This window comes from Mustela nivalis (assembly GCF_964662115.1).
Source record: "Mustela nivalis genome assembly, chromosome: 12".
NCBI classification, from domain to species: Eukaryota; Metazoa; Chordata; class Mammalia; order Carnivora; family Mustelidae; genus Mustela; species Mustela nivalis.
The window spans coordinates 39,385,336-39,401,998 of record NC_139031.1 but is presented as its reverse complement, the minus strand read 5'-3'; the positions used below and the strand labels follow the sequence as shown (position 1 = coordinate 39,401,998).

The window sequence follows — 16,663 nt, the reverse complement described above, 5'->3', positions numbered from 1 at the left end:
CAAAAAAAAAACTCAACTGAAAAAGAGAAGCCTTCCTGTATTTAGGAACCCATAAACAGATATCAAATGTTTCCTAACCAAAGAGCGGATTCACGCAGCTCAAGAGGGAAGGGCTGAACCCGTTAGCAAGTTAGCAAAGGTTTAGGATGACACCTCTGATCAAAGCCCGGACCTCATGTTCACTGTTTTTTAAGCATTTTTCATTTATCCAAGATCAAAAAGTTGCAAGAAATCTGTGAACTTGTTAATTCACAGCATCTCTTACTTACCCATTAGTTAAAAAAATCTCTGTATCCACAGGATGTGGCGGGTCTTACAAGTTTCAAAAAAGGGAAACTGCCAGACCAAGCCTCTGGCCTTTGGTGGACAAAGATAAAGCACTAGAAGCGGATCTTCCTCTGGGGGTGAGTCAGCACAGCGGCCTCTCACAGTCATGCAAATGAAGGGTGAACCGGTGCTTGGGAGGAGGAGGAGTGACCTTTCCTGACCTGAGCAGGGTTTCCCCTTCCAATACTCTGGGATAGGCAGAGTGGATCAATGACCAGAAGGTGCATATATATTTGCATAAGGATAGAGGGCCTCTCCTCTACCCACGGGAAAAAGGGATCCAGAATCCCTCTCTTAGGACATTCGATTTAATTAGACCCTGATGGGCTGGGTTTGTCCTGACAGAAAAGGAAACCTGGAGTGTGAAGGGATTAATTCACAGTCCACCAAAGTGGTATAAAATTACTTTAAACTGAAAACATCAGAACAATCAACAGCCACAGAAAGACAATTATCTAAACTTAAGCAGACACTCCAGCAAATCCATCCTCCACTGACATGGACTCCTCCCCCACCCCCACTCCCTTCTCTGACCAGAGGGAGAAGACTAACCCTTAGCACCAGGAAGTGGGAATTCAGCTATTCATTGGCATCAAAAAGCCCAACAGAACTTTCTATACTTTCCCACTGACGCTCTAAACATCTTTTTTATTAGTTGGTACCTAAACCTTTACTTCAGCAAGTTACCCAATATTGAGTACTTCTGTGAGCACAGGTAAATAAATACCTTCCCTTTTGCCAGTTAATCTATTGTCAGTCAAATAGAAGGACCCAGGCCTTTTGAAGCTAAGTGGGGAGAGGAACGTTTCCCTCCCAACAAATCCCAAAGACAGAAGAAGTCAGAAGTCCAACCCAAGTTCAAAGGGAGGATCTGGAGAAAACTCCCACAAAACCAGTCATGCTGGCCTGGGGGTCCTGCACTGGAGGGCACTGGAGGTCCTCACTGAAGAGCCACATCCTTGGAAGGTCAATATCAGAGTGCCCCTGGTGGCCTGTGTAGGCACCTGGACCCAGATACCAGGTGCAGCCCCCGGTTCTGTCTCTCCTGGGCAACCTGAAGCAGATCTAAAACCTGAACCAATAAAACTGCTCCTTTGTGGATAGTGGCAGAACCGAAGAGATGGGGCACTAACTGGCTTGCAATTAATGTGTGCAAAAGAATGCTATGGAAAATGAAAGAACAGTAACCAGATTTGAGTGCCAATATGCACAAACCCACAGAGAAAAACACAGGGGGAGAAAAAAAAATTATTTTAAAAATTGCTATTGCCAGTAATAAAAGGGGGGGACTAAAGTTTATAAATGGTCTTTTATGTAAATACACTTACCTAACTTGTTAAATTCTTCACTCTGCTCACCATGAAGTTTCTCCTTCAACATTGCTCCTTTTCAGAAAAGGGACCTCTATTCACACAACTTGAGAATCACTCCCCATAGCTCTTTTTTTCTCATTCCATACATTCATATTCATCATTGAGACCAACAGATCTGACCTCCTAAATAGGTCAGATAGTCTCTCCCAGTCTTCTTCCACCTCCACTTTCACCATCACTTCTGCTGGGACTACTGCAGTAGCCTCCTGACAGGTCGCTTGCATTCACTTGCTTCTCCCCCTCCACTCCCAATTTCATTCACTTCCTTCCTTAGGGTCTCTCAATAGATTTCCATTGCTCCTAAAATCCTGAACAGGCCCTTATCTTGCCTCATTCTTCCCTTGTCCATTACCTTTAAGCCACTAATGTCTTCCTGCAAAGGGTCAGGCTCTATCCTACCTCATGTTCTACCTGGAAAGTAGGAGATCGTCCATCAATATTTTGCTGAATACTACTGAAATTAGCTATTATAAGCTCCATACTACCTACAATAGGATAACTATATGACCCAGTTTGTTTGACAGTCCTTGCTTTGACCCAATGAACCAGCACACTCTTTGATAAATTCTCACTTCATTCAGGGCTATAGGAGGAGTCAGTTACACGGTCACCCTACCTATAAGGAAGCTGGAATTCAGAGAGATCACGTAAAGAGTCCGTTCTCTCTCGTTGCAGTAGTCATGCTCTCTAAAGTCAATGGGAACACTTAGCAAATGCTGATTTTTGCTCCTAGGGAAATACAAGACTAGGTTCCTATGAGCCACTGGCCACATTTTTTGTCAGCCAATCAATACATGATTTTGTTTTATGTGTATTTCTGTTAAAGACATCTTATTTAATATCTATTGCTGATTCACTGGCATTGAACTCATGACAGGAGCACTGTAACATCTGCCTGACAAGTTTACCTAACACACACATTTTCTCTTAAGCAGAGCACAACCTTTTGCACTTAGGAGACCTTTGTGGGCAATGTGCTCACTGGACAGCTCGAAATTTTCAGTTTGCTGCAGTCTGCAATCTGTGAATGACTGCAGAAGCACTGTAAGCACTGATGGAGAGTTATAAATAAATACTCACAAGTATGTGAATTCACAAATATGAAATTCACAAATAGTGAGGGCTGGTGGAAACTTATTTAAAGTTATACAGCTGCTCTAGAGTAAGGAAGGACCCCAGAGAACATCCAATTTCACAATCTTTGTCCATTCATTAGATCAGTACTAACAAGAAAAGAAGTGCTCTTTCAAAAACAGTACCATTACTCTAGGTAATGTATAGGTATTAGGTATACCTGATTAAAGGTATTATAATCATTAGGTATAATGATTAAAACGCTTGCATTTCCATTTTGTCAAAGTTCAGTAGATAATGCAGATAGAAAGAGGCAAAACTCTTCCTCATGAAGTGGATAAATATCTGTACAAAAGTACTCAGTAATCCACAACTCTGTACCACTTAAAATTTAAATGGCAGGAACTAGCTACTACTTCTTAATGACAATTCACAAGGGAACCCCAAGTTATTTATAATAATAGCAGGTAAATTCTCAATGCCACGTAGGCTCTGAGATTAACAAAAATAGGAATTTATGTGATTACAAACATTTTTAAGAGTCAAAGCTTGAACCATCTAAAGACCAATGCCCAGGTAAACTTATACATAGAGCATGAGAAAACCAATAGTCTTGCCTCTTTCTAGACTACAGGGGTGGACAAAATCTTTGACAAGTTTCCAGCACTTGACCACTCTCACTATTCAGGAAGTCCCCTCTACAATGAATTTATCACTTCTTAGTAAATTTTTATGTCCTCTTTTAAAACACATTCAAAACAAGGAGACCAAGCTGCAGGTTTATGAGCAGTATGAGTTAAATATTTTAAATTACACGTTAGTTTTCCATTCATTAATTTAAGACTATTTAAGGCTATTTAAGAATCAAGCATAAGAAAAATACTTCCCACTGGTCCACTTTATTCTAACTGGCTCTCTTGGCATGTCAAGACTCACATTGCTCTGTTGATACAAGATGATGTTTGAAGTGTCTCTAACTAGTTGATAAAATATTAAAGGCAATCTAAGAAACACTTGCCTTACATCTAAAAAAAAAACAAACAAACAACAAACAACAACAACAACAAAAAAAAGTCTTCTTCCTACCATTTAGAAAACACTAGTTTGGTGGGGGTAGGGGGAGAAATTTGGCAGAAAATAAACTAAACTCAACTTAGAGTTCATAATTGGAAATAAATTAAGATTTACTAAAAAAATTCCAATAGGAACATGAAATATACCCTTTGCCCAGATTCCCCCATGCTAACATTTTACTCCAGTAAATTTATCTCTTTTTCTTGTAATATTTCTGAACAGTGAAGGAGTTCAGAGTATGCCACCCCCAAAATGTGCTGCTCTAGCATAAGGATTATTGTGAGCTGAAGGCAAATGTTAAAAGAGCAGACACAGGATGAGCTTTTCTGTCCTCTGCCAATCTGCCTGAAAAAAGAACATAAATTCCCCCATAAAGGTGTCCCCTGCTTCCCCAACCAGGAAGAAGACAATCTTATCATGTAAGGTGGGGTGCCATGGAAATACACCTGTACAAACAAGCCTCACTAAATTAACACTCATCTTCCTGTAGTTGCCCTACATATTCACCTTCCCATAGGTGCTGCTCTTGAAAGCCTAAAACCCTTTTTGTCTGTATCACTTCTCTGAAATTTATTGTTTGTTTTGTTAAGAAGCTATATAAGCCAAAGTTCCAACCACCCCTTTGAGTTACACATTACTGAGTTTCTCCCGTGTATATGCATGCTGCACTTGTTAACAGACTTCTGGTTTTCTCTCATTATTCCACCTTTTGTCAGTCTAATGTGCAGGGCATAAGCTGGAGAACCTGGAGGAATAGAGGAAATAAGCTCTTCCTCCTCCTGTACCATCTATGAGAAAGTTGCAAACGTGATGCGCTTTTTCTCCTTAAATACTTCAATGTGTATTTCTGGAAATCAAGAACATTCACTTACATAATCACAGCACAATTATCAAAATCAGGAAGTTCAAATTGATACGATACTATTATATAATCTATAGGCTTTATTCAAATTTCTCTAACTGTCACAATGATTTATCATAAAAGAACAGAGTTTATTTCTCTAGTCCAGCAGCTAAGCGAGGATCACTTAGTTCTTCAGTCCTTTTGTGTGTGTGTGTGTGTGACCTTGACATTTTTGAAAAGTAAGGTTAAATCTACGAAAGTTATTTTGTAGAATATCCCTCTACTTGGGTCTGTCTAATGTCTCTTTGCAGCGAGATGCTGGTAATGGATTTTTGGCAGAAATGTAACAAGAGTGGTGTCAGACCTCATATCAAGAGGTAATGCAGTTGGTTTGTCCCATTGGTGAGGGTATCAACTTTGCGTACTTGGTTACAATTCTATCTGCCCAGCAAGTTCATGAATTTTTACTTGTCATTTATGTTACAGGGCATCTGACACAAAAATTCTGAAATACTTCACAAATGAGTCTACTTACATAGTTTCAATGGCTTGTATTTTTTGTTATAGTTTCAGAGTTTTTGAGTTTTGATCTTTATTTTCTACCTATTTATTCCTTTTATTACCAAGTACAATGTTTCTACTACCTTCCATTTTTATCTTATAATGTGTGACAAGAAAAGTGTCTAATCAAAGATTATTTTAGGCAACACTTTAACGATGTTGGTTATGGCTGCCCGGGGAATGCAACACTTCCTTTCTATGCTCCTGGCAATGGGAGCAGGTATGTCCTGGACATGCAGAAGAATGCTGGCAAATTTGTGGACCTCCACATACCGCAAAAATACTCTGCCAGCAACCACATTATCATTGCCAAGGACCACGTGTCCATCTAGATGAACATGAATGAGGCTGACAAGGGGACAGGCAGGTTCAACAGCCAATTTAAAACCTGTATCTGTGGGGCCATTAGCAGGATGGGTGAGTCAGAGGACTCCATTCTTCAACTGGCCAAGGCCGATGGAATGGTTTCGAAGAACTTCTGAGAGGATCACAGATGTGGAATATTTGCTGTCAATAATAATTCTCCAAATAAATAAATAAATAAAATGATGTCAGTTTTTGGTAAATTTTCAAATACATAGGTGGGGTGGATTTTCAGGGGGTTCTTCTATATGTTACTTATGGTTTGTGTAGAACACGTTGCTTAGAGAATCCATAGAATGCCTATACCTATTGTGGTCACACAAACTGAAAACAAATGCACACAAATCATATGCCAATGTACACACTGTCTCAGTACATTTGGGCCTGTTGTAACAAAGAACCACGGACTGGGTGGCTTACATAAGCCACAGAAATATATTTCTCACAGTCTGAAAACTGGAAGTCCAAGGTCATGCTGCCAGCATGGTTGGATTTCTAGTGAGACCCTCCTCCTGGCTGCAGACTATCTACTTCTCCTTTTCATCAGCACATGGCAGAAAGAAAAAAGTGAGCTAGCTCTCTGGACTCTTCGTCTAAGAGCATATACCCCATTCAAGAGGGCAGAGTCCTCCCACATAACCACCTCCCAAAGGCCCCAAACCTCAAAATACCATCACACTGGGGATTAACTTTCAACATATGAATTTTGGAGGAACACGACCATTTAGTCCATAACACACATTTAATTACTTATGTTCAGGGGCGCATGGGTGGCTCAGTAGGTTAAGCCACTGCCTTCGGCTCAGGTCATGATCTCAGGGTCCTGGGATCGAGCCGTGCATCGGGCTCTCTGCTTAGCAGGGAGGCTGCTTCCCTTCCCCTCTCTCTGCCTGCCTCTCTGCCTACTTGTGATCTCTCTCTGTCAAATAAATAAAAAAAATATCTTAAGAAAAAAAAATTATAATTACTTATGTTCAAAAAGATTAATGAAATGATACAGATGCAAATAAAAAGCACCAGTCATTAGAAAAGATACAATATTTATAAACAAGAGTGATGAAAATAATTAGATTGCAGGAAAACGAAATTCATTTGTCAGAAAAACATTAAATTCTAGATCTACTCAAAAGCCTGCCTCAGAAATTTGACCCTGACAAACTACTTCTTTTACTGTAATTTGTAATAAAACTATCAAGGATTGCACATGCATAAAAAGACACGAACGCAAATGAACACAAAATTATTTGAACTTGCGGTCTTGTTGAAATAACACTGCAGATATCATACTGAAAAATATACAGAATTATTTGAAGGGTAAAAAGTACATATTCTATACTTTGTTTGGAAGTTCTAAATATAGCCAACACTGCTGAGGAACTGGTTTAATATTTTTCCAGCAGCAAATGTGTAAGCTTCCTTGGACAGTGCCTGAAAATCTACCTCTTAGCTGTCCTCACTGGGACTCGGGCATCCTTGGCCCACCGGAGTCCATTCTCCAGGATCATCCATTTAAGACACAGATCAGATCACGTCACTGCCGTGCCCAAAACCTTGCATCACATCACACTTAAAAAACATTCCAAGCCGTATTTATATCCCGTCGGCCTCTATGGTCTAGCCTCCACCCATCTCTGCACTTCTTTTCCTGCCCCTCTCCAGGCCAGCTATACTGGCCCTCTGTTCTCCAGCACACCAAGCACAGGGCTGCTCCTCTGCCTGGAACATTCCCCACCACCACCACCACCACCACCAAATTCCCCTGTGGCTTGTTCCCTGTCTTTACTCAGGTTCTAATGTTGCCTCCTTGGAGAAGCCTGCCTTGATCCCTAAGCACCACAGTGCCCTGTCCTTCCCCCCTTGCTTCCCATACATTCTTTTCTTACTGGTGCTCCTCAAAATCCGACATTATTTCAGATAACTGTTTGCTTGTTTATGTTCTGGATTCTCCACTAGGAAAGAAGCTTCAGGTGAGCGTGAGTGTTTGGCTCTCCAGCATATTCGATCTAGAAGTCCGCCCAGCACATGTTGACACCTACAAAATATGTGTTGAATGAAGCACTGAAGGAGGGCTTAGGTTTTCACCTAACAAAATGCACGCACACATACACACAGATGTAGAGAATACGGAGGTGACAGCTCTGCCCTTGCGTCAGAATGGCCTGGAGAGCTTGAAACTGCACGCACCAGGTCCAGCCGCTGGAGATCTGGATTTGGCAGGCATGACCAGGCTAAATTCTGAATCAGAGCCAGAAGCCAGAAGTCTCTTACAAGAGGCTGAGCTACCTATTAACTGAAGACTGAGGCTCCTCCTCTTCTGGAGGTTTCCAGGGCAGTGTTTCAGATGCGGTGCTTTAGCCGCCCACTCTTGGCTATGAATGACCACCTAGAAAAGCCGTGCCTGCACCCCACAGTGGGATGAGCCACAGTGACCTCATCCTCGGCCTGGAGCCCACTTCCTTAAGGAATAAACATACTCTCTTAACCAATGTTTTTATTTGTTGACAAGAGGGCATCCGCACCAAGAACGCAGATTTCCGTTGTTTTGGAAGCCGACTGAGTGTGCAGGAGGTTGGGGAGGGAGGGAGGAATAAGAAAGAGTAATCAAGGAATAGGTTTGGATGAAGGGCAACAGGCTGCAGGGAGAGACTGTTCTTGCCCTGGGAGACTCACTGAGAAGAGGATCACAAGGTGTCCTGATTGGTTTACCAACAGTCTTTAATGCTTATCTCCCAGACCCTGACTCTGGACTCAGCGCATCTCACTGAACCCTCTCATTTATTTACAGACTAAATGTCCATGTCTCCCAGAATCCCTATGTTGAAACCTAATTCCCAGTGTGATGGTATTTGGAGATAGGGGGTTTTGGGGGGTGATCAAGTCATGAGGGTGGAGCCCACATGAATGGGATTAATGCCCTTAGAAAAAGGACCCCAGACAGTTCCCTTGGCCCCTCCACCACATGAGGACACAGCAAGAAGAGGAACCAGGAAAGGGGCTCTCAGCAGACACCAAATGTGCAGACGCCTTGATTTTAAGACTTCCCAGGCTCCAGACTGTGAGAACTGAGTCTGGTGAGGCGCTACCTACACAGACTGTGTAGCAACCTACACAGACTACTGGGTAGTCATTATAATCCCTACTGTATAAATGAGTAAGCCACAGTATAGAGCCACTAGGTAAGGGGAAGAGCCATGGTTTGAACCCAGCTCCTTGGCTTCAACAGGAGATCTACCACCTCCTGCTGAATTGTGGCCAGTGCCTCTATCTCCCAGCCTCCCACCCCCCCAACACACTTAGCCAGCGTAGCCCTTGCTTCCTTCATCAACTCCTGACCCTGCATGTGCATTAGAATCACCTAGAGAACTTTCAGAGGAAATACTTGAGTCCTACTCCCAGAGATTCTAATTAATTAGGTAATGTCTAGGCATTAGTACTTTTTTAAGCTTCCTAGATAATTCCTTTGTACAACTAGAGTTAGAAACCACTGTTCCAGGTCAATAAGAAAGGCCAGGCCTCAGTGGAAGTATCACAAACAACATACACAAAGAAGGAACCCCCAATTCAGAAGAAATCAGTGAATAGCTTGGCTTAGAAGCTTCTAGAGCTAGGGATGTGGTTCTAGCCCATCCTGAAAAGAAGCCTCAAGTCTAGAATGGCAAAGACTGTTAGGGCTACCACAACAAAGCACCACAAACGGAGTGACTTAACCAAAAAAATATATTGTCTCACAGTTCTGGGGTTAGAAGTCTGAGATTAAGGTGTGGGCCAAGCCATGCTCCCTCTGAAGGTGCTCAGGAAAGATCTACCCCAGGGGTGCCTCCAAGCTTCCAGTAGTTCCTTGACTTGTGACAACATAACTCCAGCTTCCCAAGGCACTGTCCTACAGTGTGCATGTGTCTATGTTCGAAAACTCCCTTCATTAAGGGCCCCAGTCATCATGGAGTAGGGCTTACCCTCCTCAGTATGACTTCATCTTAACTAATCACATCTATAAGGACTTTAGTGCAAAATAATGTCATATTCTGAGGTACTGGGGGCAAGGGGAAGACTCCAGCCTATGTCTTCTGGGAGGGACACAATTAAACCCATAACAAGCAGGTAGAGCCAAACATTGGGGTAGCATGCCCCAAGGACACACTGAGGAACATATTCCTGAGCCAGATGCCCACTTCACTCACTGTCCTGACAGTTTACAACATGTGTGTATACACATTCAAGGCCCAGAAAAGTCCTTCAGTAAAGCAATCTGTCCGCTCTGTTTATCCAAATCTATTTGACCATAAAACTGTTTCTACCTCGCACCTGTTTAGGAAACCCCACAACCGTCTATGTGTAGAGGAACCATGATGAATTCAAACCTCATGTGAGCAGCATATGCACCCAGGAGCAGACCATCTGATATGGAGGCCGCGGGGCTTTCCTTGAGAAAACATCCAGAGAAACTAGAAACAAAAGGTGAATGATCATGAACTGCCTTCTTTTGCAGTACAGTAATAAGCAATCCTGAGTCTTATGCCACCTTCTCGGTGGCCAACTTTTTATAATGCGCTAATTCATCTCACAGAGTGCTATTTCAGCCCTCTGGGAAGTTGGGCTTGGGGTACAGGAATAGTAGGGTAGGACATGTTGTCGCCGGAGGAACCAAATGTCCTCCTGGATCCCCATCGATATTGAGCGGCTTCCTGGAGCTACACGAAAGCTGGAGAAAGTTGCTCAGGCCTTCTTTCCTTCCCTCGCCCATCAGGAATCCACTCCAAACATGACACGGTACCTCCGTTACAGAGAAGACCACAGAAAATACAGCTGCCACCTGCCCAACACAAAATACATCCCAGATTGGGACAAAAACTTTGGGAAAAGCTGACTTGAAGGCACACACAAGATAATCTAACACACAGTGTGGCTTCTAAAAATGAAACCATATAATTTACATATATTTGAGGCAAGATTTTGCTCAAACACTTCTTTGAACATAGGGAACCATGGGCCATTTCAAAACGGAAAGGCATATGTTTTTCAGGTTTTCACTTTTGAGCAAACCAGACTTTCTAAACTTTTAATTCAAGAAAGAAATTACAATGCACACCAAAGCAGTACTTTCCCCAGCAGCAAATTAGAGAGGGCTAATTTGTGGGCACAGCCATGCCCTGTTATCTGTACCTTGTCACTTTAATTTAGCATACCCAAAACCTCGTCATTCCTTTCATTCTTTTACTTCTCCACATAGAATTTTAGCCTTCATGCTGGCTTTCAAAGAGTCGAAAATAAAACCAACCCACATTAAGCAAAACAGCCACATAAGGCCTTTCCTTTATGTGTGGAGAAAAAGACTTTCAAAGTTCAGAAGAAGGATTTTTTTTTTCAAAGCACTAAGTAGTCTTGGTAATGTTTTTAAAGATCTATTTTAAAACATTGAGTTTTTTTCCCTCCATTGTGCTGACGTGCATGTGGACAGACATGTGGATTTCCTCTAACAGAAGCAACAAAGTTGTTACTTGAAACCTGTACATTTCAATCCCTTGCTAAAACATGACCCCTGTACAAGAGTCTGGAAGAGCCACAAACTGTCAAACTAGGAGACACACTTTCCATCCTCCTGCCCTGTGGAGCTTTAACAGGCAAGGATGACAGCATGAGCTCAGGGGACATGCTGGTCTCCAAATCCTCAATATCCTGCTCTTAACAATAGTGAATCCAGCCATCCTTGGAGCACAGGAAACAGACTGTCAAAGAGTTGCAGAACCGAGTGCTACTGCGTTTACCTACGGGCGGGCATAAAGCATGAAATACAACTGTCCCCCAAAATCCTTTATTAACGCTCTGGCACCTGCAACCCTCATCAGGGAGAACCGTTCTCTGAAACAAAAAATAATTATTGTAAACAAAAATACATGTCTTCCACAACCTCGTAGGTGTCACTTGGCTTCCACAATCTCCTGGCTGTCCCCATCCCACCTGACTCTCCATCCTTTAGAAATGCACAGCAGATTTCCCAGCACTCTCACCTCGCAAGGAGCAGAAAGCGTTAAGTATGCATCACCTGTGCTCTCATTCTGTAAATCATTTGGTTAGAAATACTAGTCACTGGGGATGATTGTGTATCGGTCATCACAGCGGCAAGTTGTAAAAATGCACCACAAACAGGGAAATGCAGACTCTTTGGAAACTCAAGTGGTAATTGGAATTCAGAGCTAGGACCCTGCCATAAATCTGTACTTTGCAGCTGTCATTGGGAGTAGAAGTCTGCCTCTTGACGGAGCAGAGACCCGAAGCCCATTCCAGGGAGCACTTCCTTACACAGCTGTCAGCCTCACCACTTGCAAGAGGAGGGATCCGTTTCACACCCAGCCCATGCCCCCTCGTTGAGGGGAATGCCTGGCAGAGCTGGGAAGGGCAGAACTCTTTCCAGCACATGGAAAATCTGACTGACAGAGGCACAGCTTAGGAGGGTACCCCAAGGATCACATTTCTTGATACAGCCTGCCTTTATTTTATTATTATTCTCTGACTCCCAGATGCAAGGAGGCCCAGGGACAGAATGAAAGTGAAAGTTATAGGTCCCTCAGCCGACCTCAGGGCCTACCTGCTTTGAATAGCATGTTTCAGGTGATTCTATTTCTAATCCTTTCTCTGGGCCACAGAGTTTGATACTCATCACAGCCCCTCACCCGTTTAAAAAAAAAAAAAAAAATCAAACAGATGGCAAAAACTAGTGCCAGAAATCATGCGGGGCTTTCAGTTTTGCTTTGTTTGCAAATGGAAACCAAGTCTGCTCCTACAGCCTTGCAGACACTTACCACCTTGCCCCCCAGTCTCTTGTGTCTGCCCACCAGGTGCTCTGCGCACCTGGTGACCCGGCGGTCATGTGAGAGGACACTGTGTTTGCAGACATCCCCCAGAGATCACAGATGGCCATGCCACCGCTCAGCAGCCGACCTGGTGACTGTATAGATGCTGCTTCCCCACCCCCAACTGAACCTGGGGTTCAATTTCCCATGGTATGGAGACGCCAGAGCAGGCATGTTCTGGTTATCATTTCTTTCTTTCTTTCTTTCTTTAAAATATTTTATTTATTTATTTGATAGAGATCACAAGTAGCAGAGAGGCAGGCGGGGGGGGGGGGGGAGGGAAGCAGGCAACGTGGGGCTCAATCCCAGGACCCTGTGATCATGAAGTGAGCTGAAGGCAGAGGCTTAACCTACTGAGACACCCAGGCGCCCCTGGTTATCATTTCTAAAGGCATTTGTGTGAAGGCCTTATCATGGCATGGAAAGAGGAGAAAACAAAATATAAAATTATAGTACATTGAAGACCCTTACCTTGGATGAGTGTAAGCCAATCCATATATGTATATGCTCCTTCTCAGCAAAAATCACAACTGCCTTCTAACCGTCCTTTGAAGAAGAACCTGGGATGCACACCTGAAAGCACCCAGCCCTTCATCACTCACAAAAGGACCCAGACCCTTTTTGGCTGGTCCCTCCCCGACAAGCTGTACAGAACCACTGCTTCTTTCTGTGGGCTCATGTGCATTCCAGATTTCAGGCAGCTCTTCAAAAACCAGCTCTGGCACTCAACAGCCTCAACCAAGGCTGGGCAACCTCAGGCGACACCCACCTGGAGACAAGTGGCTTTTGCATACGGAGCCGTTTGGAACCTTAAGTTCCAGAGCTAAGTACCCAGGGGTCTTACAGTGCCCTGGCAGAGATGTGAGCACCTGTGCAAGAAGGAACTGCAAACACTCCAGGGAAGGGGGAATAGGAGGCCAGGGTGTCTCACGCCTCAGCTGCAGAAAGAGAGCTCTCGTCACCACACACACACACACAACAGTCAGCCCCACACGGACTGTGCTCCGAAATCTGAATACCTCTGGTTCACAGAGGAGGGGCACAGTGCTCTCAGAAGGGAAAAGTATCTATTTTGGCCAAATTTCTGAAAGTCTCTGCAACCTAGGAAAATTAAAGAACTCTAAAGATAACAAGATATTCCAAGAAGGTAAGCCTTTTTTTTTTTTTTTTGGTCTTTCCTTCCTTTTACATGGCTCCAGACTTTTAAAAAAACAAATAGCAAAAGGGAAGTTGCTATTCTAGAGTACAGCCTCTCTCTAGCCCAAGTTCCCACGTGGCTAGTGGTGGCAAGGGGGAGACCTCTAAGGCACTTGAATAAAGCAGTCTATGCCTCTGAGAGTGAAACATATCGAATCAACCCAGGAGTCAACACAGAATCCTAGAGAGGCAATGGCATTTGAGAGTCCACAACCCGGCTGAGGCTATTACCATATCTAAAGCGAGAACCCATCAGTCAGATGCAGAGAGGTGGCCGACCATGAAAGCAAAGAAAAATTGGAGTCTGGGAAGCCACCCAGCTCTACCCTAGGGAGTACAAGCCCCGCCACAGATTTGCGCCTCCACGTCCCATTGCCAAGTATGAGGCTCCGGTGCAGGATGGAGGAACCAGGCTCCCCTCGCAGGATGCCTCCAGACCTTGATCGTACTGGCCAGCTCTCCTCATTGTGATTCCTTGCTCATCACCCACTGTCCGGGTTACCACCAGGCTTCCCTTGAAGTCCGCTATACAAAGGAAATCTGCCCATCAAAGAGGGCCAGTGGCCCCGGTTACATTTCTCACAGTAAGTCACCATCAAATTGGCATCTTGCTCCCCAGTCGCTAGAAACCTGCCAATGGCGCTTACCCCTGGGAGGCAGCTCTGCTCTCCTGGAGGTGACAGTCTGTCTTCTGAGCCTGTTTTCAGGTAAGGTGACCTGCTGAGGGCTGGCTGTTGGGGGGGAGACGATGACACAGGATGCATGTTGGCTCTCAGCCATGCCCCTCAACTTCATCACTGCTTCACTTCCAGTTCAGCTCAAGGAAAACCAAGCCCTTCTTCTGCACAGTTCCATCACCATAAATACACCAAGAGTCCAATCTTATGAGGTCAACCTGTCTGTGGGAACAAGTCCAAGTTTGTCTATTGACTTTTTTTTCTTTAAAAATGTCTTACTGGGGGACGCCTGGGTGGCTCCCTCAGTTGAGTGTCCAACTCTTGATTTCGGCTCAGGTCATGATCTCAAGGCAGTGAGATCCAGCCTGGCCTCAGGCTCCTCGTTCTGCGGCAAGTCTAAGTCTCCCTCTGCCCCTCCCCCTCCACACCTGCATGTGCCTGCTCTCTCAAATAAATAACTTTTTTTAAAAGATTATATTTATTTGACAGACAGAGATCACAAGTAGACAGAGAGGCAGGCAGAGAGAGGAAGGGAAGCAGGCTCCCTGCTGAGCAGAGAGCCCGGATGTGGGGCTCAATCCCAGGACCCTGGGATCATAACCTGAGCAGAAGGCAGAGGCTTTAGCCCACTGAGCCACTCAGGTGCCTCTTAAATAAATAACTTTTTAAAAATTTATTTTGAAGTGATCTCAAATTTACACAAAATAAATAAATAAATAAATAAATAAATAAATAGCTGCAACTATAGTATAAAGATCCTTCTTTCTCTCTTTAGCATTTGAAAGTAACTCAACAACCCCAAGCTCACCACTCCCTGATGCTTCCCTGATGCTTTGGTGTGTATTTCCTACAGCTATAACCCTTCTCCTCCACAGCCACAACACAAACATCATCAGGAAATTAACATGTAATACATGTTACATTTGCTCCTTGGACCACAAGGATGTACCCCCAAATGTACTTTATAGCAAAAGGATCAGGTTCAGAATCACCAGGTACTTTTAAGTTGTTACCTCCCTTTGGTCTCCTTCACCCTAAAACACCTCCCTAGGTCTTCCCTTGATTTTTCTAACCTTGGCAGTTTCTGAAATTACAGGCTGTTTATTTTGTATTAAGTCCTTCAGTTTGGCTTTGTCTGATGCTTCCTGTGATTAGAGTCAGGTTATGAGCTTTTGGCAGGAAAATCACGGAAAAGTGAAGCTGCATCCTTTTCCTCGCATGTTACCAGGTGGTGCCTGATTTTGATTTGTCCCATTGCTGGTGATGTTTATTGTTTTCCCCCAACTTGGGTTTGTTTTTTTGGTTTTTGTTTTTTGGATTTTTTTGGTGGGTTTTGTTGTTGTTGTTTGTTTTTGGTTTGTTTGTGGGGTTTTTTGGTGGTGGTGGTCAAATCCCTACATGTCTGTGAAGAATGCCTGCCCACCCCAAAGTCAGGTTGAGCTAGGGAGGGCTTAACTCTCTCTGCTCCAGTGTACTTGCCTCCTCTTTGGAAGGCACTGTAGTGACAGTAATGACAGCTGATTTATGTAGATGCATTTATATAAAGAAATGGGATAAAGAAGAGAGGGAAAAAAAAAAAAGAAGAAGGGAGGACATGGCTTTTGTGGCTGAACAACAGAATATCTTAGATCCTTCTCACACAAATTCTCCAGAGCTAAATGGAGGTTAGTTGCATTAAGTTTTTTCATGCAAGAAAGACTCTGTTTCACCTCTTCGTTCATTCAAGCCACAGACATTTCTGGGGAGCCTCTTCCTGTTAAGCACAGGGACACCAATGCTTGCAGGATGCTGCCCTGCCCCTAGGGGACAACATGGTCTCTTACAGCAATGTTACAAAGAAAAAGCTACAGAGCAGTGGTGAGAAGGAGATGCTTGACCCAGGCCAGGCTGAGAGGGAAGCGGTCCAACACAGGAATGGCTGGCTCAGCAAGGTCTGCACATTCTGCCTGACAGCCAGTATAAACAGATGGCAGATCAGACTGGTACAAAGGTAAACTCCAGGAGAGGGGAGACTGGAGAACGAGGGGGCGGGGGCTGGGTCAGAAAGGCTTTGGATGCTCAGCAAGTTGGTAAGCCCTAGGAAACCACTGAAGGGTTTCAAGCCAACTGGCAAGATCATATGGGTATTTTTACAACATTGAGAGGAACCCATTTATGGAGAGGAAGAAGCAGGGAACAGAGGGAAGGACATATGTTAGGAGACCACTGAAGTCATCTTCAGACCAGAGGCCAAGGAGGGTTCATTTGGGGCAGGAATGGTACAGAGGAAACAGGGGCAGATTCTTTAGAAGCACAGAATGCAATATCCACAGGATTTTGCAGGCA

At 43.9% G+C, this 16,663-nt stretch overlaps 1 protein-coding gene across 39 annotated transcripts in view; it reads right to left on the bottom strand.

The window, feature by feature from the left end:
* ELMO1 (engulfment and cell motility 1) overlaps positions 1–16,663 on the bottom strand; it is a 521,082-nt gene that overhangs the window by 451,422 nt on the left and 52,997 nt on the right. The window contains exon 1 of one of the 39 annotated variants that reach the window (XM_082693162.1): positions 9,975–10,059. The exons of 37 other annotated variants lie outside the window; for them this stretch is intronic. The gene's annotated coding sequence lies outside the window, so the exon portion shown is untranslated. Of the gene's footprint in view, positions 1–9,974; positions 10,060–16,663 lie in introns of those variants that run through there. One more of the 39 variants, XM_082693150.1, reaches the window with a different exon arrangement.